The 24,128-nt window shown below is 42.2% G+C and overlaps 1 pseudogene; it reads left to right on the plus strand.

The window, feature by feature from the left end:
• Nucleotides 1-22,584: 22,584 nt before the first annotated feature.
• On the plus strand, nucleotides 22,585-23,906 carry LOC149193788 (uncharacterized; annotated as a pseudogene).
• The last annotated feature ends 222 nt before the right edge of the window (nucleotides 23,907-24,128 follow it).

The following is a 24,128-nucleotide window of genomic DNA, read 5'->3' on the forward strand; positions in this document are numbered from 1 at the left end:
AACCCCAATACCCGTACATGAAGCATCACATTCAATCGCAAAAGATTTCGTGAAGTCGGGTAGCGCCAATATGGGAATGGAACACATGGCTTGTTTGAGAGCTATAAACGCCTGTTGTGCTTCATCAGTCTAGAGGAATAATTTTTTCTTGAGAAGGTGAGTGAGGGTTCTAGGAATGTGACCATAATTGCGGACAAATTTGCTATAATAACCGGTGAGACCTAAGAATCCTCTCAAACTCTTCAAGGTCTTTGGTTGGGGCCAATCCTGCATTGCCTGGATCTTTTTGGGATCCACCCTGACACCTTCATGCCCCACAATGTGGCCCAAATACTCGACTTCTTTCATGCCAAAAGAGCACTTGGACAATTTGACAAATAATTTATGCTTCCAGAGCAGGTGCAAGAGCAGGTCTACATGCTGAATATGTTTTTCCAAGGTAAGGCTGTAGATGAGAATGTCATCAAAGAAAAAAAGGACAAATTTTCTGAGATATGGTTTGAGCAGGTGATTCATGAGGCTCTGAAAAGTGGATGGGGCATTACAGAGACCAAATGGCATGACTAGGAATTCATAATGGTGGCCATGAGTTTGGAAAGTAGTCTTCGGAATGTCTACTTCTTTGATGCATATTTGGTGATAGCCCGAGTGAAGATCTAGCGTAGTAAAGAATTGAGCCCCATTTAGTTCATCCAGCAAATCATCAACAATCAGGATGGGGAATTTATCTTTGACTATCAGCTTGTTGAGGGCCCTGAAGTCTGGACACATGAACCATTCCCCATCTTTCTTTAGCACCATGACCACAGGAAATGAATAAGGACTAATGCTAAGACGAATGACACCGGCTTCGAGGAGTTCCTTGATGATTTTTTCAATTTCATTCTTTTGGGAAAAAGGGTATCTATATGGGTGTACATTCGGTGGTTGTGCCCCTAGGACCAAAGTAATGCTATAATCATGTTCCCCTCTAGAGGGTGGAAACTTGTGAGGTTTTTCAAAGACCTGTGGATGGTTGTTTAAGACCTACTGCATCTTAGGATGAATATGAAGAGTAGTGGGCTCGAAGGCCTGGATGGCATTAAATTGGGCGATAACTCCATGGTGGCCCTTTTTTAACAACTTTTCCATCCGATGTGAGCTGATGATAGAAGGAGTACCTACCTAGAGTCCGCGAAGGGTATGCATGTGGTCATTCTTCTTAAAGCTCATATATAACTCCTGGAAATTCATAGCGATTGGGTCGAGTGTGCGGATCCATTCAGCACCCAAGACAATGTCACACCCACCCATGTTGATGGCAAACATGTGGGTCTTCAGGTGGTAATCTCCCATCTGAAGTTTGATATTTTCACAGTGGCCTTCACATTTCATTGTCCCCCCATCAACAATCTGGACTGTTAGTGTCAGTCTTTGCAACCTTCCTCCAGTGATCAAACATGCTCTTACAAAGTGATTTTAAAGTGTCAAGGTCAAATTTTTTCATTTCAGTGAGTCTTCAAGAAAAATTTGGTCACTAGGCATTAGGTCTAGGGTTTGATTTTACTCCTGTCAAAGTTGTCCAAATGTCGGTCCATGTCACCATTAAGCTGAGTGTACCATCATTCAGAGGGTTTTCATCATCATGTCAGGGTCTAATGGATCATTTTACACCTTGTTCATGCTTCAGTCGCGCCTAGGTAAGGTTCATTTCCCTCTCCTAGGGTTTTGAAGGCAATTTCTCTTGGATAGTCAAATCATCAGCAAAACTTATATCCTGATGTTCATACACCTTCCCCTATCCTTAATGTACCTTATTTAACACTTCCCATCACTGAAATCCCCCAAATTCCTCATTTTTTCACAAACCCTAGTTTCTTGCTACAACTTGACAATTTTCTAGGTTGGGCCTGTGTTTAGCCCTTTTGGACCCCTTCCCCTCACTCAATATTTGAAATTCTAATCTCCCCTGCTTCCTAACATCCCTCCCTACTTCCCAAAATTTCCTCAAGAATTTAGAAGCCCCTTCTCCTCTTCATTTCGCTTCATTTCGACAAATCCCCTATTCCACACATCGGGATAGGTTTTACTCCAATGATGTTTCTGAGCAAGGAAAGATGAATTTGGAAAAACTGAGAGACTTTTTTTCCAAAATAGGCCAATTAGTAAAAACCTCCTTCACTTTTTACACAGGTGTCGTGGTTTTAGAGAAATGTCAAAAATACAGTTGCCTAGGGAGAATTGATGCATCTCTGAAGTTACCTTGGGAAAATCAAGTTTTCTCCTAGCTTGGTTGGTCAAATGACTTGCTTGATGAGTCAAACGATAATTAGACACAAATATATTTATAATGAGCTATCATGAGCTCAATTTGGAGTTGAGGAAGGCATTCAAAAGTTGACTACAACAACACTCTGCCTTTAGGCAACCTCATTTGGCATATTTTGACCAGTCTTGGGAGATTTAATTTTTGACAGGGAAAATGAACTCCAAATTGAAAAATTCTAGCTGGGTTGGAAAGTAGACTCAAAGACCTTTCCAACTAGCTATCCTGCACCCAAATTGGACATCGGAAAGGCCTCCAAAAGTCTCCTGGAAAAATCGCTACGCATAGGGAAGGCGCGACGCATTGGGCAACAATTTCCAGTGTAAATTTACACTGGCGCGGTGCATAGGGAAGGCGGGGCGCATAGGGAAGGAGCGGTGCATTGGGCTAAAAAGCCTGATTTCTCTCAAAAACTCCCTCAAATTTCCAAAATCACTCAACTCTTCTAGTGTGCAAGTAATTTAAGCCCTCTTCCTTGCTAGTGAAGGAGTTTTTCATACAATTTATGGTGGTTGTGTAAAAGAAAATTCAAACCCTAATACCTCACAATTTGTGCTCACAAACAAGTGCTTAGGGTTTGTAGTTGGTGTTTTTGTTGCCAAATTCCATTCCCTCACTTCCACACTCTTTGTTTTCCACATTCATTTTCTAGTTTCATCCCCATATCCCTCAATTCACTAACCCCATATTCCTAACTCCCACTATCCTAAACCCTAACTACACATTCCTAAACCCTAATTATTATCCTAAAGTATAAAAAACTATCCCTAAAACCATTCTATTCCCCAAATTCTAGTCAGCAACATTTCTAAAACCCCTCTTACCCTCTCTCTCCACAGTCCCTCATACATTCCTACCCTTGCGGGCAGAAAACTAAAATCACCATAAATCTCATCAAGAAACCTCACACATTAACAAGCATCGTGAGTCTTGGCTCAAGAGAGTCAACATCCACTTGTAGAAACTGTTGGACAAGGCCGATAGGGACAAGGCATTGCTGAGACACATGGCTTTCCACTACATGGCACGGAACAAGGTTTGCAAGGTACGAATAAGGAATCTAAAGGCAAAATTAAAGAAGGCAATAAGGAAGCAAAAGAGGCAAAAGGAGCATGATCGTCTTCGGATATTGGCCGAAGCCTCTTTAGCCCAGCATGACACTTGATGGAGAAGCTCCAGCCCAAATTTCAAGAAATTTGGGGCATTTTTGGCATTTTGACAAATTTTGGCACAAAAACAGGGTTTTTCTCCCTATGCGCCGCGCCATGTGGCGCGTGCTTTTGCTAGGGAGCTCCAAATCACAAAAAGTTTACATTTCTAGATTTTTCATGAAAAATCATGGTTGCTGGTGCATGGCCAAGAAATTTGGGCAAGTTTTGAGTCCTCAGGAGGTCAAAAACACTCAAAAAATGACCTCACTGCCCCTATTTTGATACATAGGAAGCAGTCTTGGGAGATTGAAATTTTGGAGGGGAAAATGACATCCAAATCTAGAAATTCCACTTGGGTTGGAAAGTAGTCAGGTAGGGCTTTCCAACAAGCACACTTGGGCTCAATTTTGACTTCAGGAAGTGCCTGAAAATTAGCTCCAAAGTGGCATGACACATAGAGAATCAGGCACGGCACATAGAGAATCAGGCGCGGCGCATTGAGAATTTTTGCCCATTTTTCACTGTTCAGCTCAGAAATTTGCCCAGTTTTGACCAGTTTTGCATCTTGATGTTATCCTTGAATTTTCATGATGTAATTTGATAACCATGATGTAATATTGGCACATTTTTACTTGTTCTAGAATATTCATTCACCAAAAGGTGAAATGTGAGTGAATGAATCAGTTTCCTAGCATATAGGGGTAAGTTGTTTGACTACCTAGTTTTCAGTTCCTTGTTTATAATTGGTTCAAACAACTCCTAGAATGATGAGCTCGACCCCTAGAGGCAAAGGAATAGTTTTGGCTTGTCTATATTATGTAATTTCTAAGTCATTTTCAGGGTTGGACACTTGGGATTGCTTGGCACTTCATTGTACATCTGATTTCTGCATTTTTGGCAAAGGAAAGACCAGGGTATTGCAACACTTGTTAGGATCCTTGTGGCTCTGTGTTTTGATGATGTTTTTCTTCATGTAATTGTAAGTTCATTTATGTTTTATGTATGCCATTTCCCTTCTCTTTGCTTCTGAAACTAAACAAATTGAGTGACAAAGGTAGAATTCATTAGCTTATGGTGCTCTGCCTGGAACTTTGTTAAGTTTTACATATTTTCATCTGTTTGGAGAGGATTCTTGCAGCCTCTTGCCCTCTTCAGCTCCTCAGCGGTCTTTTCTGTCCATTCATTTCATCTAAAGCATCAAAACTACTGCCTACCTTGCCCTAACTGTAACTCTGCAAAAATTTGGCCTCATCCCTGGACCCAAATTTGCCTTTCCCTTTTTCCAACAAAAACCCCCAAAAACTCAAATCAAAACTTTGCACTTAATACCTAGCCTAAAATTAGTTGCTAAATCAGTCATCTCCAGCCCCATTGATTATCTTTCGCTGAGATTGACCCGGAGAGAGCCCTCTCCTGTCCTCGTAGGGCTAGCTACGAGGTTGAGCGTGGTTTGATGTGGACCTAGAACCTTGTCTTTTCAGCCTGAGGCAAATCTAGGCTCTAACATGGACCTGGAAATTAGAGACTGCTCTAACAAAACAATGCACAGCTTTTGTGACTCTCTAATTGATAAAGTTATGCATGATGCCACTATCAATCAATACTACTATAGGGCGATGTCTAATAAAACCTCTGATTTTGAGAGTTTGAGGAGAAGAAATGCCTGCCAAAGCATGGAGCAAGATAACTAGTTCTTCTGGTGTAGTTTGGAGCTCATTGTCTTGCTAGTTATCCTCATCTTCCTCCTCTGGTCCCTCAAAGGGTGTGGCTTCCTTATATGAACTGTGATCAGTAGCATCAATTTGAAAGAATTTGGGTTCCTTGCATTTATGCCCCAGGGAGTATTTGTCATCACAGTAGTAACACAATCCTTGCTTTCTTCTTTCATCCATTTCTACGGGTGACACCTTTTGAACCTTAAGTGTTTGGGTATTTCCCTGAGCCTGGGTGGGGCTTCCCTTGGCAATGAAATTTGGACGAGGCGACTGGGCCACCAAAGCACGTTCCATTTCGATAGCCTTTGTGTAAGTTTCCATCCATGTGGGTGGGTGGTGCATCTGGACGTGGGCTTGGATGGCATCTTTGAGACCACTTATAAAACATTCCAAGTAGAATTCATCTCCCAGACTTGCTGTGCAAAAGGCTAATGCCTCAAAGGCTGTAATATAGTCGTTTACTGTGCCCGTCTGTGTGAGCTTAGTAAGACGACCCAAAAAATTCGATTCACGTTCAAAGCGGTCACAAATGGATTTTGCGAACACCTGCCAAGTAATTATCCTTGGATAGCATTTTTGATGCCACTGCCACCATTGCCATCTTTCTTGGTCCAAGTAAAGGCCTCCCACACATAGCTTAGTCTCATCATCTGTAATGTGATTCAGAGTGAAATATTAGTCCATTTGTGATAGCCATATTACCAGATTAGAGCCATCAAGTTTGTACATGTCCAACTTGGGTGGTCGAGGGTGGGAATGTTGGTGATTTCTATGGAAGTGAAGATGATGGCTAGATTCTCCTTCATGGTCTTCATTAAAACCATATGTCTTCGATTGTAACTCCAACTTGCCCTTTGTGACTATGTCTTGTAATGTATGGATCTGCCTCGTTAATTCCTCCAACCATTTTTCAAGGGTCTCCATCTTCTCATTGGCCATGGCTTGAGCTCTAGTTTCTACCATACATAGATACGAGTCTCTTGTCTTGTGAGAATCGCCCCACGGTATAGGAGCCACAAGCCTCCCTACACAAATGGTCAGATCTGTCTGCGAAAGCCTCAACTGCAGAATGTGAGTAGGACTACGGTAGCGATAGAACCCATGCTGCTAGATCTCAATGGTATTGTGGTGGTAGACCCTGAACTGGTGGGTCTGATTGTTGCGGCAGCGACAGAACCAAACCTGCTAGATCTAATCTGGCAAAGAAGATGATGTGTGATCGTTAGAGAGACGAGGGAACTATGGTCTCAAGGAGTGTCAAGTGCTACAGATCGCAATATACATAAGGGTCCAATAGTAATACTTGGCCCAATCTTTCAGGGCACTAATTAAGGAGGGTCGATTGTACCCTTAGCCGTACTACCCGACTACCCTATCGTACACGCTAGTAATCTCGCTGAGTGTTGTTCTTGGTGTACCGTAGCAGCAAGACGACAGACGGTTTATCTACGGCGAGGTTTCAGGTGAGCCTAGGGGGCTTCTGATATACCCAGAGGGTACGTGGAAGACAGTCCGTGCGCGGTTCTGTCCAATGCGCTACTGCTCGAAGGGGTACCCACAGGGTTACAAGGGAATCCAACAAGTGTGACCACCTCTTGTATTTCCTGCGTGCATGCCTCCCCAAATCCACAGGTTTATGTGCTTAATGACAGATCCCCTGGTTTAAAGATGCTGGAACGCGTCTCTAGCCAAAAACAATTTTGCTAAAAATGGAGATACCACTAGCCCTGGAAAGTGCTATGATACCACTTGTTATGCTCTTAACCTACGAGAAGATGCCAGAATACCAAATATATGAAGAAACACAACCCAAAACATAAAACAAAATGAGAAATAACAGCATTCATTTTATTATTCAGAGATGAAAGCAATGTTCACTTGCCTCTTTGAGGGGGCAACCTCCAATAGAGCAGGGCTCGATTACAAAATAAGACACGATGCTCCTCAATGGGGAGTCTCTATCCTTTATATAGGATTCATACATGCAATACCATGGGTCAGTACCATGGTTCTCTTAATACCATCTATCTAATACCATGGCCCATTTGCAACTAACTATGGTCCCTTTCTTTAAATGCGGGTCAACCACTTACAATTATTAATATGGGCTTTATTGACTCTTTAACTAACTATAAATATGACTCGACCCTATTACATAAATAAGGGGGTTAGTGTTGGACCCTAACAGGGTGAGCTCGAGTGTTTGTAACAATCAAGGAAAAACCAAGGGAGGCTCCGAAATTTGGATGCAAGCCAAAATTTTGGAGGGTGTTGCAGCCGCTACAACAATGTGATATTAGATCCTAATAGGCCTAGACTCTCTTATGAGAGTTGTCTGGTATTGGGATCCATCAAGGAAAATAATATGTCATTATTGTTACTTGAGGGTTGCAATCTCGAGTATGGATGGATTATTTCTTTTTCAATTATGTTAATGATCTGAGTTGACTCAACTCCCAGATTTAACCAAGATCTTTTGTTTTCATGATGTGATTAGAATTGCAATTAAAATAGCATAAAGGAACATAAATGCATGCTATAAAGAAGAAGGAACATGACAAGAATCAGCAACATAAAACTAAAGACGTTTATAATAGAGTTCGTCCAGGAGTGACTACGTCTCCGAGCCCAGTGTCAAGATGGTGTAGGCCAATGCATTAAGTGCTGGAAAGAGTGATGATGTACATGCATGTGTTTTCTCTATCATACAAGGAATATGCCCTCACGCAAGAGTGGCTCCAAGAGGTGTTTCGTTGCCGGAACTCTCATTCAAAAAAGGACTCCTATAAGTATGACATAATTTCACATATGACAATAATGAGCATCCCGCCAATCATGGCATCAAAGGGATCTCAATTCAGATATACATGACTACAACATGAGTATCCCATCCACATGACGACAAAGGGATCTCAATAACAACATGAAAATCATGACAACAAGTACATCCCATAGATGATTTCACGTCACATCAAGTAGGAATCATGAAACAAGTAAGAAAAAGAGATCCCACTTCAAACATCAAATAGGGATCTATGCAGCACAATGCATCTCATAGAAAAAATAAGTACGTGAACACAGTGCATATACCTCATATCCTGGGGCCATATGAAGAAAAGGATGTTAAACAGCTAAAGTTGGTCGTACCATCAACCTTGTGGTGTCGAATCTCAGAGAAATGACTACTCACACATGAATGTTGACACCTGCACTCCACTTTGAAAAGTGGCTGAAAAATGGAGTGATCAAATGGAAAATCTGAATGCACCATTAGATTTGTGGCGTCGAATAGGGTAAAATCGACTGTCAAATTTATGAATTCTGATAAAGGGAGAATCTGGGGCTTAAGGAATATTTTAGATGCCCCTAGATTCCTCAAAGATTCCCTTCTCTAGGTCATATGAAGATATGCTGCTCAGATCAAAAATCTGATTGCGCCATCAGGTTCGTGTCACTGAGAGGTGTAAGATCGACATAAAATTTGTCCAATTTGGACACAGGCAAAATTTCACCCTCCTTAGAATTTGGCTCAATCATGGTTTCACCTGTGTTTTTCCCAGGTTCATGGTTCCACCTGCAATAAAAAAGGATGCCTCGAAAAATGTGCTCTCCTCCGTCTCCATGCCACACTCTCTCTCCCGTGCAAATGAGTCGAAGGGTTTGTATAATCGTGGTTGGGCGGAGTTAGCAACAATGCCGTTGTGGCACGTTGGTGGCAGAGGAATATAGGAAGGCGAAGGTTCCAGGTTCCAAACCCACTCACGCCCACTTTTAACACAGACGCATATTAATTTTAACCAACGGTTATATAAAATGGCATGCGGTTGGTTTAATGCATTAAATACAAGCAGGGTGTTTGTTTTAAGTGGCGCGTTGTACAACAGTGGGGTTGGTGTTGTATTGAATGGTGACAGAGTGTAACATATGGTGCCACCGTGTGGGCAGGACCAGCCCTCCCGTCGGCCATTGGTTCAACTCCCACTGGCTTCGCTTATCATATATGGTAATGTGGTTGGGGTGTGTAAGTTTAAATATGGGTGGTTATGGTATAACCATACTTTTAATAACCATCAACATTCATACTTGTAATAACCATACAAAATTTCATGATATTCGTTGGGATTTTTCCATATACATTTCTTTTTTGTAATTTGGTTATGAATTTTTTTTATTTATATGGTTTTTAAAACATATTATTTTTGTTTTCTCTTTTTATAATTTTTGTTTTTATATGGAACTTTTAATATTATTTTTTTGTCTTTTTGCAGGAGTAAAGAAATCGATGAAAGGGTGCCATGTGTCAATGGCTGATGGGCTTCCATGTGGGTCCCACATGCTTATTGAGATGCCATGTGGCACATTGTGGGCCCCTCTTTTCCCTTGTGTCAATCTTTAAAGAGCTCTATCTCCTCCATACGAGCTCGGATTAATGAATCGTTTACACCATTGCGATCAGGATGATGAGATCTACACTTTGGACTTGGTTTGACAATATTCTGATCACTTTGATTTTTTACCCTTTTTGAGTCCTCTTGGATTTCTACATGCGTTTGGAGCCACCTAGATCAATCCTCCCCACTAAGGAGCTTTTGGTCGTCCAAAAGCATGAAAATAACCTGCCACTTCTTTGTACCCTGTCCGCACTTACAAGCATCTAATATGTCACCTTCCTTCTCCTTCACCTTTGTCCTTCAGAGCCATAAGCGATTAGCCGACACTTGCAGCTGTTATAGAAAACTTTGTTTTTCCTCTTTCTCTTTATGTAGAAGCATCTTCAATTCAACGTTCTATGTTTGAAGATTCTGTTTGTTGTGCTTCAGTTCTTCCACGGCCTCTTCCATGATTCGCAACTGAAGCTGCAATAGATCCTTTTCCTCTGTCTCTTTTTGTAGAGCTTCATACATTATTTCCACCCTTTGGGAAATTTTGAGCATGGTTTCGTACATCGCATTTTCATCCTCTGTCTCTGCACGTTCCATTTTTCACGCTTGCAATTCACATCCACGCAAAGACCGCTCTGATACCAAACTTGATCCAAGTTGACTCAACTCTTGGATTTAACCAAGATCTTTTACTTTCGTGATGTGATTAGAATTTCAATTAAAATAACATAAAGGAACATAAATGCATGTTGTAAAGAAGAAGGAACATGACAACAATCAGCAACATAAAACTCAAGACGTTGATAACGGAGTTCATCCAAGAGGGACTACGTCTCCAGGCCCCGGTGTCAAGATGGTGTAGGCCGCTACATTAAGTGCTGGAAAGACTGATGATGTACATGCATGTGTTTTCTCTATCATACAAGGCATATGCCCTCACGTAGGAGTGGCTCCAAGAGGTGTTCCGCTGTCAAAACTCATTCAAAAAAGGACTCCTATCAGTATGACATAATTTCACATATGACAATAATAAGCATCTCGCCAATCATGGCATCAAAGGGATCTCAATTCAGACATACATGACTACAACATGAGTATCTTGTCCACATGATGACAAATGGATCTCAATAACAACATGACAATCACGACAACAAGTACATCCCACAGATGATTCCACGTCACATCAAGCAGGAATGATGAAACAAGTAAGAAAACAAGATCCCACTTCAAACATCAAACAGGGATCTATGCAGCACAATGCATCTCATCGAAAAAATAAGTACGTGGAGACATTGCATATACCTCACATCCTAGGTCCATCTGAAGAAAAGGATGTCAAACTGCTGAAGCTGGCCATACCATCAACTTCGTGATGTCGAATCTCAGGGAAATCACTGCTCACACATGAATGCTGACACTTGCACTCCACTTTGAAAAGTGGCTGAAAAATGGAGTGATCAAATGGAAAATCTGAATGCACCATCAAATTTGTGGCATCGAATAGGGTAAAATCGACTATCAAATTTCTAAATTCTGACAAAGGGAGAATCTGGGGTTTAGGGAATCTTTTAGATTCCCCCTAGATTCCTTAAAGATTCCTTCCTCCGGTTCATCTAAAGATCTGCTACTCATATCAAAATTCTGACTACACCATTAAGTTCGTGTCACTGAGAGGTGTAAGATTGACATAAAATTTGTCCAATTTGGACACTACCAAAATTTCGCCCTCCTGAGAATTTGGCTCAATCATGGTTCCGCCTGTGTTTTTCCTAGGTTCATGGTTCCACCAGCAATAAAAAGGAATGCCTCAAAAAACTTGCTCTCCTCAGTCTTCGTGCCACGCTCTCTGTCCCGTGCAAATATGTGGAAGGTTTTGTATAAGCGTGGTTGGGCGGAGTTAGCAACAATGTCGTTGTGGCACGTTGGTGGCGGAGGAATATAGGAAGGTGGAGGTTCCAGGTTCCAAACTTGCTCACGCCCACTTTTAGTACAAGTGCATATTAATTTTAACCAACAGTTATATAAAATGGCATGTGGTTGGTTTAAAGCATTAAATACAAGCGAGGTGTTTCTTTCAAGTAGTGCGTTGTACAACAATGGGGTTGGTGTTGTATTGAATGGTGGCAAAGTGTGACATATGGGGCTGCCGTGTGGGCGGGGTTGGCCCTCCCGACGACCGTGGGTCAACTCCCACCGACTTTGCTTATCGTATATGGTAATGTGGTTGGGGTGTGTAAGTTTAAATATGGGTGGTTATGGTATAACCATACTTTTGATAACCACCAACATTCATACTTTTGATAACCATACGAAATTTCATGATATTCGTTGGGACTTTTCCATATACATTTCTTTTTTGTAATATGGCTATGAATTTTTTTGATTTATATTTTTTTTAAAACATATTATTTTTGTTTTGTGTTTTTATAATTTTTGTTTTTATATGGAATTTTTAATATTATTTTTTTGTCTTTTTGCAAGAGTAAAGAAATCAATGAAAGGGTGCCATGTGTCAATGGCTGATGGGCTGCCGTGTGGGTCCCACATGCTTACTAGGATGACATGTGGCACACTATGGGCCCCTCTTTTCCCTTGTCGTGTCAATCTTTAAAAAGCTCTATCTCCTCCATACGAGCTTAGATTAACGAACCGTTTACACCATTGCAATCAAGACGATGAGATCTACGCTCTGGTCTTGGTTTGACAACATTCTCATCACTTTGATTTTTGACCCTTTTTTGAGTCCTCTTGGATTTCTGCATGTGTCTAGAGCCACCTAGATCAATCCTCCCCACTAAGGACCTTTTGGTCCTCCAAAAGCATGAAAATAACCTGCCACGTGTTTCTACCCTGTCCACACATACAAGTATCTAATATGTCACCCTTCCTTCTCCTTCACATTTGTCCTTTGGAGCCATAAGCGATGAGCTGACACTTGCACCCTCTGTAAACCTGTAGTACAATTTCTGCAAATTATTGCTTAATTCACATGACCAACAAATGACCCAAGCATCCCATACTTGCCACGATTTTATAACACATACTCAGCGATCAAGTTTACATCAAAATGGAAACAATACCCCAGCTACGAAAACAAGGCCAACATATCCTTGTTGCTCCAACAAGTGATGGAAAACACATCATCACTGCAACACATGATTTACAAAAATAAGGCCAAACACTATTTTTGCCTTAATAAGTGATGGAGACATGACATCACTTTAAAATGCAACACAAAAAAAGACTACACATCATTGTTGCTTAATAGGTGATGGAAAACACATCATCACTTTTACATATTAAAATGCAACAAATGATTTACAAAAGCAAGATCGTGACAAGCTAACATATTTAGAAACCATTTTTCACTTATCAATGTGAATGGGTCACCCCCCTATGATGGTTTTGCTTGTCGAAAAATTGTTTCACCTGGTTCATGCACTGATGCTTTTTCTTTAAGGCGCTGCTCTAGATGGAGCCTCCAACAAGTGGCTCTTTGATGGCCACCTTTGTTGCAATACATATTCTTCCTCCAGATCTTCTTACCATGTTTATTTCCCTGCTATTGAGAGGGTCTTTCATGCCTCCTCCTTTTGTGTGCTTCTATTCTTTTCCAACACTTAGAAAATGTATGGTTATGTAATCCACAAAAGGTACATGTTTTTCGATCCATGATTTATGTCCATGATTAACAACATGACTATAATTGAAATGAACATCTGAATATCAATACTAGTTATACCTTTCCTTGCCGTCTCTGGTGTCATTATGGTGATAAGAGCTTGCCTCAACTCTTTCCCTGCAATGGATACTGCGATGGGATGATGGGAATGTGTTCCTATCATTCTCTTTCCTTGACGATTTCAACAATGTCTCAGAAGTATCTGACATATTTGAGCATTCTCCCTCGATGTATCTCAAGCCTGCAAATTAAGGTCTCTTCACAACCTCCAATGGTTGATTTATGCCTTGGTTATTAACACCAAGTTATTTTTCCTCCTCGTGCCACATCCTGGTAAGGAGCCTCATGTTTGTCCCTATAATTGGGATCTCCACATCTCCAACAAAAATCATACTGTGTGAAGACGAAATTGAAAGGAAATCAACATCTTTTACCTCCTTTGTCGATTTGGAAAGAACTGATGAGGGCTTCTCATCATCTGTTGTTGGTGGTTCACTAGCTGTCTCAGCGCATTCCCCAACTTCCTTTCTGACATACCCAAGTCCTACCTGATGGGGTAATTCCTCTACTTTGATGGGGTTGAAAATGCCTTGGCCTTTAATGCCCAAGACTTTTCCTTCATACCCCATTTTCTTCAACAGTTTGGAGCCAATTCCTATGATATGATTTTTGAAAACAGGGAAATCATCATCAAGACACATACATGAATTTAGAGAATTACATTTTACCTCACAGGGGTCACACTGCAGCTTTTCCAAGGCCTCATCCTTAGCTTGCAGCTATTGTAGCAACTTTGTTTTTCCTCTTTCTCTTCATGTAGAAGCATCTTCAATTCAATGCTCTATGTTTGAAGATTCTATTTGTTGTGCTTCAGTTCTTCCAGGGCCTCTTCCATGACTCGCAACTGAAGTTGCAATCGCTCCTTTTCCTCTGTCTCTTTTTGTAGAGCTTCATAGATTATTTCCACCCTTTGGGAAATTTTGAGCATGGTTTCGTACATTGATTTTTCATCCTCTGTCGCTGCACGTTCCATTGTTCATGCTTGCAATTCACATCCATGCAAAGACCGCTCTTATACCAAACTTGATCCAAGTTGACTCAACTCCCGGATTTAACCAAGATCTTTTGCTTTCATGATGTGATTAGAATTGCAATTAAAATAGCATAAAGGAACATAAAGGCATGTTGTAAAGAAGAAGGAACATGATAAAAATCAGCAACCTAAAACTCAAGACGTTGATAACGGAGTTCGTCCAGGAGGGACTACGTCTCCGAGCCCCGGTGTCACACCCCCAATTCTTTTTTGGTTAAATTGGCCGGGTGCGGCACCGCCTAAGTTAATAACTTTATCCATCGTTAATTAACTTTATGAACTACGCCTTCAACAATTCATAATAACATGAATTTAACATTATTAATGTGCGGAAACCATCAATAATACAAGAATGATAATAAACCCAATAATATGAAAGAAGTAATCTTTTATTATATAAGAGAAAATTACAATGACCGGGAGCCGCGCTCCACCGGCGTTCATAACCAAGGTGGGCGCCCGCCCGTGCAAGAGCGCACGGCGGTCTGCCTCAACCATCCACCGAATACAAAGATTACATATACAAGTCTAGCGTTGGGCGGGTGGGCGCACCCGTGCACGACCCGTACCCAAACCTCAACCCAACCAAAGTATATATCGTGTGGTGGGCGCCCGTGCACACCACTCACCCAACCACCGTTCACACGAAACCGTCGCCCGACTTGGCGGGCACATCTCCTTGTGCGACCTGCGGTAAACCTCTACTTCGCACCTTTTGTGCGCACCCAAGACTTGTGCGTAGATGCTCTGCGAGGAGGTGATGTCCAAATGAGTGCATACTCTATGTGTATATACGCTCCAAACATGAGCGTCGTCCATCGTCCAGCCGACCTCACCATCGTGTAGCCAGCACCCCGAACAGTCATCCAAACGCCCCTCCAACGCGTCGGCCTGCTCTTGTTCGCTTTGCCCAGCCTACACTATAAAAACGGAGCGCCAACCCATCGCACTATATATTTGCACCTTGTTGGAGCTCGCACTTCTTTTTTTGTTTAGTTTCGCGATGGAGTGAACACGCGCGCTCGTGCCCGAGAGCGCAGGGCATTACATCCTCCCCCACTGGAAATCATTGTCGCCCTCGACAATCCTGCTCTTCTCATCAACTTCCTGTTGTACTTCTCGATCTTGTCCTTCCATCTCCAAGGCGAGTCCTCCGATTCCTAACTCTCTTCCTCCGTGCATTCTTCCATCTGCAAAGAAATTCCCTTCTCATGTGGCAACCAACTCCTGTAGTTCTGAGCCCCAAAATCTTCTCCAACTCCAATCCTGGCTTGTCCACAATCCCGGCTAGTCCCCTCGTCGGTTCAACTCTCTCTGGATGGTCTGAATCAAGTCTACATCTCTTTAACTGACTCACATGAAAAACTGGATGCTTCATGTGCATATGGCGTGGAAGCTCCAGCTCGTAAGCAACTTCCCCCACTCTCTTCTTCACTCGGAATGGTCCCTCGTACTTCCGTGTCAGTTTGCTCGTCGTCCCCTTGGTTGGCTGAAACTGCTCCCCGGTAATCCTGAGAAACACCATATCTCCCACACTGAAGTGTGCCTCCTGTCTCCCACGATCAACGTACTTTTTCATCCTCCTTGCAGCATCGTGCAAGCATAACTGTGCTAACTCCAATGTCTCCTCCCAAGCCTTCATGAACTTCTTTGCATGAGGACTCCTCAAGAAGCCTCCCGTCACTACGGTATGTGGTGCAACCAGCATCTGTCCATTCACCAACTCAAATGGACTATACCCCGTCGCAGAACTCTTTTGAATATTGTAGCTAAACTGAGCAATATCCAAGAGTTCAGGCCAATTCTTCTGATCAGCCGTCACATAATGTCGCAAGTAGTCCTCCAGCAATGCGTTGATTCTCTCGGTCTGCCCATCTGTCTGCGGATGGTAACTCGAACTCATCAACAACTCTGTCCCAACTAACTTGAACAATGTGGTCCAAAATCTCCCTGTAAAACGCGGATCTCTATCCGACACAATGCTCAATGGCATCCCCCAATACTTCACTATGTTCTTAAAGAACAACTCCGCAGTCCGCTCAGCTCCACAAGGTATCTTTGTAGGAACAAAGACAGCATACTTGGAAAAACGATCAACCACGACCATAATCCCATTATACCCCTGAACTTGTGGCAACTGAGTGATGAAGTCCATTGAGACACTCATCCATGGTCTCTCAGGAATCGGTAAAGGCTGCAACAATCCTCCTTGCTTCTGAGTATCCGATTTATCCTGCTGACAAATGATGCACGTATGTACATACTCCTCTACATCCTCCCACATCTTCTCCCAAAAGAATCCTCTCTCCAACAATGCCAAAGAACGACGCATCCCTGGGTGGCCAGCCCATGGCGAGTCGTGGCACTCCTTCAAAAGGTGCCTCCTAAGCCCAAATGACTTTGGAACATAGAGTCGGTTTCCAAAGAACAAGAACCCGTCTCGTAGAAAGAACTTTCGTGTCTTCCCCTCCTTTATCTGCTTCACTATATTCTGCGCCAAAGTATCGGTTTCAACACTTTCCTTGATCTTATTCTGCATCTCTTCTAACATCTGAACTCGACTCCTACTCCTAGCTGCCCGGTCTTCTCCCTCCAATGCTGCAAGTTGTCCCTTCCTACTAAGGGCATCTGCTACCGCATTGTGTCTTCCCGGTCTATACTCGATAGTCATGTCGAACTCTGCCAAGAAGTCCTGCCAACGAGCTTGCTTTGCAGAAAGCTTCGGTTGTGATGCAAAATAACTTGCTGCAACGTTGTCAGTCTTGACAACAAACGACTTCCCAATCAGGGAATGCCTCCACACATGAAGACAATGGATGATGGCAGTCATCTCCTTCTCATGAACCGGATACCTCTGTTCTCTATCTTGCAACTTCCAACTCTCATACGCCACCGGATGCCCATCTTGCATAAGAACCCCTCCTATAGCAAAATCTGAAGCATCAGTGTGTACCTAAAACGGTCTCTCGAAGTCAGGCAACTTCAGTATCGGTGTTGTAACCATCCTCTTCTTCAAGTCATCAAATGCCTCTTGACATTTGCTCGTCCAACTCCACCTCTTGTCTTTCTTCAATAAGTCTGTCAACGCCGATGTCACCTTGGAGTACCCCTCTACAAACTTCCATTGGTAGTTGGTCATGCCCAAGAACACCCTCATCTCATGGACATTCTTCGGTTCAACCTAGTCCTCAATCGCCTTCACCCTGCTCGGCTCCATTCGTATGTACCCTTGACCAACAATATGCCCAAGGAACGGAATCTCGGTCTGAGCGAACACACACTTAGACTTTTTCAAGAACAACTGATTTGTCCTCAGTGCCTCGAACACCATTGCCAAGTGCTTCTTATGATCCTCCATGTTGTCACTGAACACCACTATATCGTCCAAGTACACTACTACGAACGAATCCAAGTATGGTCGTAGAACATCATTCATCAAAGTGCAAAACATAGCAGGAGCGTTGCACAACCCGAATGGCATAACAAGGAACTCAAAGCTACCATACCTTGTTACTATCGCGGTCTTCTTCTCATCTCCTTCAGCTATCCGCACCTGATAATACCCATGCCTCAAGTCCAGCTTGGAAAACACTCGGGCTTTCGCAAGCTTGTCAAAGCAATCAGCAGCCAATGGCAAAGGATACCTGTTCCTTACCATCTGCTTGTTCAATGCATGGTAATCACAGCACATCCGTAGCTCATTCGAATCCTTCTTCCACTGGAACAATACCGGAGCTCCATAAGGGGACCTTGAAGGTCTAATGAAACCTGCATCAGTTAACTCCTTTAACTATCGTTTCAACTCCTCCAACTCAGGCCCTGACAACCGATAAGGTGCTTTAGCCGGGGGTTGCTTTCCTGGCTCAAGCTCAATGCTATGGTCCACTGCACGCCTTGGCGGAAGCTTCTTTGGAAGCTCATCAGGCATCAAATCCGCATATTTGGTAAGCACATCAGATATCTCAGCTGGAACAGGCGTCCCCACTCCATCACCTTCGACATCCTTGAACATCACCGCATATGTCTCCATATCTGACTCCTTCATAGCCTTCTCCAAACTTAGTGCCGAAACATGCTGCACCTTGACTTCCTTCCTTTGCCTATGAGTGGGCAAATTCCAAGTTTGTGACTGTCCAACCAGCACCACCTCATCACAGAAGGGGACAACAATAGCCTTGTTTCCCTTCAAGACATTCTGTCCGAGTATCATATCAAAGTCGTTCATCTCCATCACCATGAAGTCCAACTGACCCTTCCAGTCTTTTATCTGCACAGGTACTTCGTGTACCAAACCCGCCACCTTAGCTCTAGAGTTCACTGCCTTGACTTCCACATTCGATGGGAAGATCATCAGTCCAACCTCTTTCGCCAACCGTGTCGCCATGAAGTTATGAGTGGCCCCCGTGTCCACTAGAGCTTGAATGGTCTTACCATGAACCATCAAGTCCACGAAACCCAGACTGTTCATCCACGATTTCTCCATAACTCTTCCTTGTTCATCAAGCTTCTTCAACCCTAAATCAGCTTCACCTATCATAAGCAACGGCTTCACCACCTGTGAACCTGCTCTGATACCAACTTCACTTCGGTGAAGTTGTGTAGTAGCTTCAATACCCGGATCAGCTGCTCTAATACCACCTGTCACGCCCCCAATTATTTTTTCGTTAAATTGGCCGGGTGCGGCACCGCCTAAGTTAATAACTTTATCCATCGTTAATTAACTTTACGAACTACGCCTTCAACAATTCATGATAACATGAATTTAACATTATTAATGTGCAGAAACCATCAATAATACAAGAACGATAATAAACCCAATAATATGCAAGAAGTAATCTTTTATTATATAAGAGAAAATTACAATGACCGGGAGCCGCGCTCCACCGGCGTTCATAACCAAGGTGGGCGCCCGCCCGTGCAAGAGCGCACGGCGGTCTGCCTCAACCATCCACCGAATACAAAGATTACATATACAAGTCTAGCGTTGGGCGGGCGGGCGCACCCGTGCACGACCCGTACCCAAACCTCAACCCAACCAAAGTATATATCGTGTGGTGGGCGCCCGTGCGCACCACTCACCCAACCACCGTTCACACGAAACCGTCGCTCGACTCAGCGGGCACATCTCCTTGTGCGACCTGCGGTAAACCTCTACTTCGTACCTTTTGTGCGCACCCAAGACTTGTGCGTAGATGCTCTGCGAGGAGGTGATGTCCAAATGAGCGCATACTCTATGTGTATATACGCTCCAAACATGAGCGTCGTCCATCGTCCAGCCGACCTCACCATCGTGTAGCCAGCGCACCGAATAGTCATCCAAATGCCCCTCCAACGCGTCGGCCTGCTCTTGTTCGCTTTGCCCAGCCTACACTATAAAAATGGAGCGCCAACCCATCGCACTATATATTTGCGCCTTGTTGGAGTTCGCACTTCTATTTTCATTTAGTTTCGCGACGGAGTGAACACGCGAACTCATGCCCGAGAGCGCAGGGCGTTACACCCGGTGTCAAGATGGTGTAGGCCGCTGCATTAAGTGCTGGAAAGAGTGATGATGTACATGCATATGTTTTCTCTATCATACAAGGAATATTCCCTCACGTAGGAGTGGCTCCAAGAGGTGTTCCTCTACCAGAACTCTCATTCAAAAAAGGACTCCTATCAGTATGACATAATTTCACAAATGACAATAATGAGCATCCCGCCAATCATGGCATCAAAGGGATCTTAATTCAGACATACATGACTACAACATGAGTATCCCATCCACATGACAACAAAGGGATCTCAATAACAACATGACAATCATTACAACAAGTACACCCCACAGATGATTCCACGTCACATCAGGCAGGAATCATGAAACAAGTAAGAAAGCAAGACCCCACTTCAAACATCAAACAGGGATCTATGCAGCACAATGCATCTCATAGCAAAAAGAAGTACGTGAACACAACTGCATATACCTCACATCCTGGGGCCATCTGAAGAAAAGGATGTCAAACTGCTGATGCTGGCTGTACCATCAACCTCGTGACGTCAAATCCCAGGGAAATCACTGCTCGCACTTGAATGTTGACACTTGCTCTCCACTTTGAAAAGTGGCTGAAAAATGGAGTGATCAAATGGAAAATCTAAATGCACCATCAGATTTGTGGCATCGAATAGGGTAAAATCAACTGTCAAATTTCTGAATTTTGATAAAGGGAGAATCTGGGGCCTAAGGAATCTTTTAGATTCCCCTAGATTCCCTCCTCCGGTTCATCTGACGATCTGCTACTCATATCAAAATTCTGACTGCACCATTAAGTTCGTGTCGCTGAGAGGTGTAAGATCGACATAAAATTTGTCCAATTTGGACATTGGCAAATTTTCACCCTCTTGAGAATTTGGCTCAATCATGGTTCCACCTGTGTTTTTCCCAAGTTCATGGTTCCACCTGCAATAAAAAAGGACGCCGCAAAAAATGTGCTCTCCTCAGTCTCCATGCCACGCTCTCTCTCCCTTGCAAATGAGTGGAAGGGTTTGTATAAGCGTGGTTGGGTGGAGTTAGCAACAATGTCATTGTGGCACATTGGTGGCAAAGGAATATTGGAAGGGGGAGGTTCCAGGTTCCAAACCCGCTCATGCCCACTTTTAACACAAGTGCGTATTAATTTTAACCAATGGTTATATAAAATGGCATGTGGTTGGTTTAATGCATTAAATACAAGCGGGGTGTTTGTTTCAAGTGGCATGTTGTGAATGGTGGCAGAGTGTGATATATGGGTGGGTTCAACTCCCACCGACTTTGCTTATCGTATATGGTAATGTGGTTGGGGTGTGTAAGTTTAAATATGGGTGGTTATGATATAAGCATATTTTTAATAACCACCAACATTCATACTTTTAATAATCATACGAAATTTCATGATATTCATTGGGATTTTTCCATATGGTTATGAATTTTTTTTGATTTATATGGTTTTTAAAACATATTATTTTTGTTTTGTCTTTTTATAATTTTTGTTTTTATATGGAATTTTTAATATTTTTTTTTGTCTTTTTGCAGGAGTAAAGAAATCATTGAAAGGGTGCCATGTGTTAATGGCTGATGGGCTGCCATGAGGGTCCCACATGCTTACTGGGATGCCATGTGGCACACTGTGGGCCCCTCTTTTCCCTTGTTGTGTCAATATTTAAAGAGCTCTATCTTCTCCATGCGAGCTCAGATTAACGAACTATTTACACTGTTGCGATCAAGACGACAAGATCTATGCTCTGGTCTTGGTTTGACAACATTCTGATCACTTTGATTTTTGGCCCTTTTTGAGTCCTCTTGGATTTCTGCATGTGTCTGGAGTCACCTGGATCATTTAATCATAGATCTATAAGTGTCAATCAACTATAGGGAGGGAAATGGCCTATAACTACATCCATCTTATATGCTAATATGCATACATTTTTAAATATGACATGAAATTGCTATGTGGAGCATTGATCTCATGATATACTATACATTGAACTTGTTGTTGCAATTATTGATGATTCTATGTCATATATCTCTGGCATCACAATGTTTGAGGTCGTGGTTGTTGTGGTCATCAATTGGAATCTCTATTATTCATCTAGAATGTGAAACTCATGCAAAAAATTAAGGAATTCATGCGAAGATAAATGTAGTGGGTTATAGTAGAAAGGGGTCTTCTCATGAGATGCTTTGTGATGATATTTTGTGTATCAAATGTTTTGGCAATGTCCCCATCACCATCTTTTCTCATGCTTTAAGCTCAAGATATATGAAACATATCACTCCTAAAATTATTACTTGTAGCATTTTTTTTTAATATTTGGCTAAGATTCTTAAACAAGCTATAAAGAATGCCACATAATTGTTGTTATCATCATATCTACATGCCAAGAATTATACTCTAACATCCACTCTAGGATTTGTTTTTACATGGTTTGAGAGATAAAGTGAACAATCAATATCCTTAATAAAATAATATACTTGGTGGTGTTGATAAATGTTGTCCATTAACATTATTCTTGTATAGATCTTTTAATACTCCAAATCATAGTCATCTCAATCTAGGCAATAAGCAATGGATGTGATCATGATAAATTTACATGTTCATTAACCTAAAAAAAAAATTCTCTTCGTAAATCTAATAATTTTTTAACTTTTGATAAAACTATTACCTTTCAACCAAAAAAAATTATAATTATTTTTATAAATAAAACTAACATTAAAACTAACATTAAACATATAAATACAGAACTAAATTTCAAGTGCAACAATCTCAGTCTGCAACTTAACAATTGATATTGTTGTTTTGTTTTCTTAGCTATACCAGTCCAAATCTAAATCCAAGGAAAGGAGGAAAGAAAGATGAATTCTATTTCTTGTATGGCGGCTATGGGAGCAATCGAGGGTTTCAGAATCTTCACAGATCAGAAGGCCTTCAATTTCAAGAATCTACTAATAACGCCCAAGTTGTTCTCTATTTCTCCTCATACCTTTGGGATTGCTTCTGCCACTAGCATTGGCGCTGCTGCCGTTGCCCTGAAATCTGCTATTGCTTCTTCGGTTTCTGAAGCGAATCTGATTCCTCATGTTCAGGAAGTAGCAGGAAAATCAAAGAAAGCAGAATCAAAGGATGATTCATTGAGATGCGTGATGTTTCTCACCTGCTGGACTCCAAACTGAAATTAAAATACACTTCAATTCCGTCACGATAGAGAGGTATAGAGAGAGGGATCGATCACCTGCTATCCAAGAGCAAATCTAAATCCAAAGAAAGGAAGGGAAAAAAAGAAAGATGAATTCTATTTCAAAGAGGGCTTCTTGCATGGCGACTGTGGGAGCAATCGAGGGTTCAGAATCTTTACAGATCAGAAGGCCTTCAATTTCAAGAATGTACTAATAACGCCCAAGTTATTATCTATTTCCCCTAATATTTTTGGGATTGCTTCTGCCGCTGGCGTTGGCGCTGCTGCTGTTGCTCTGAAATCTGCTATTGCTTCTTCTGTTTCTGAGGCGATTCTGACTCCTCATGTTCAAGAAGCAGCAGCAAAATCAAAGAAGGCAGAATTGAAGGATGATTCATTGAGATGCGCGATGTTTCTCAGCTGCGGGGCTCCAAACTGAAATTGAAGTACAATTCAATTCTGTCACGGTAGAGACATATAGGGAGAGGGATCGATCACCTGCTAAAATGGAAAAAAGAAGAATTAAAAGACGATTCATTGTGATGCGCTGTGTATCTCAGCTGTTGGGCTTCACACTGAAATTGAAACACAGTTCAATTCGGTCACGATAGAGAGGCAGAGGGAAAGGGATCGATCACCTGGTTGCGCTCCAGCATGATGGCTGCCCAACCGCCAGAATATAAGTTGTATATTATGAATGTATTTTGTAAACGAATGAATTGATTGCAATTCTCTGGTTTGAAAGGACACAAAATTTTGGTATTAAAGGTTGTCTTTCTTTTGTATCTCCTCTTGTTGGCCGCCCGTGTCATTTCGTTTCATTTCACTACTGAACTACATCGTCCATTGAAACTTATGTAACCATTATCATCTTGGAATCTTCTCTTCATCCTCTTGCTCTTAACTTCCCCAAGTAATGCAATACCCGGGGCCGTAACTACCTGGGTCGTTTGCGACAGTGTCTTTTTATCATATAATTAAAGGTTTCGATGTTTACCCAAACGAATCAACTGTTTTTGAACCACACTGACAGCATATTGCAAGAAGTAAATCTGAGAGTAATATAAAAATGTAATTTCAGAAATGCGAACCGCATGCGGAAATCCAGCGAC

Source organism: Pinus tabuliformis, chromosome 2_2 (genome assembly GCF_031772625.1).
Source record: "Pinus tabuliformis cultivar Carrire ecotype Pingquan chromosome 2_2, CPIR1, whole genome shotgun sequence".
Classification (NCBI taxonomy): Eukaryota; Viridiplantae; Streptophyta; class Pinopsida; order Pinales; family Pinaceae; genus Pinus; species Pinus tabuliformis.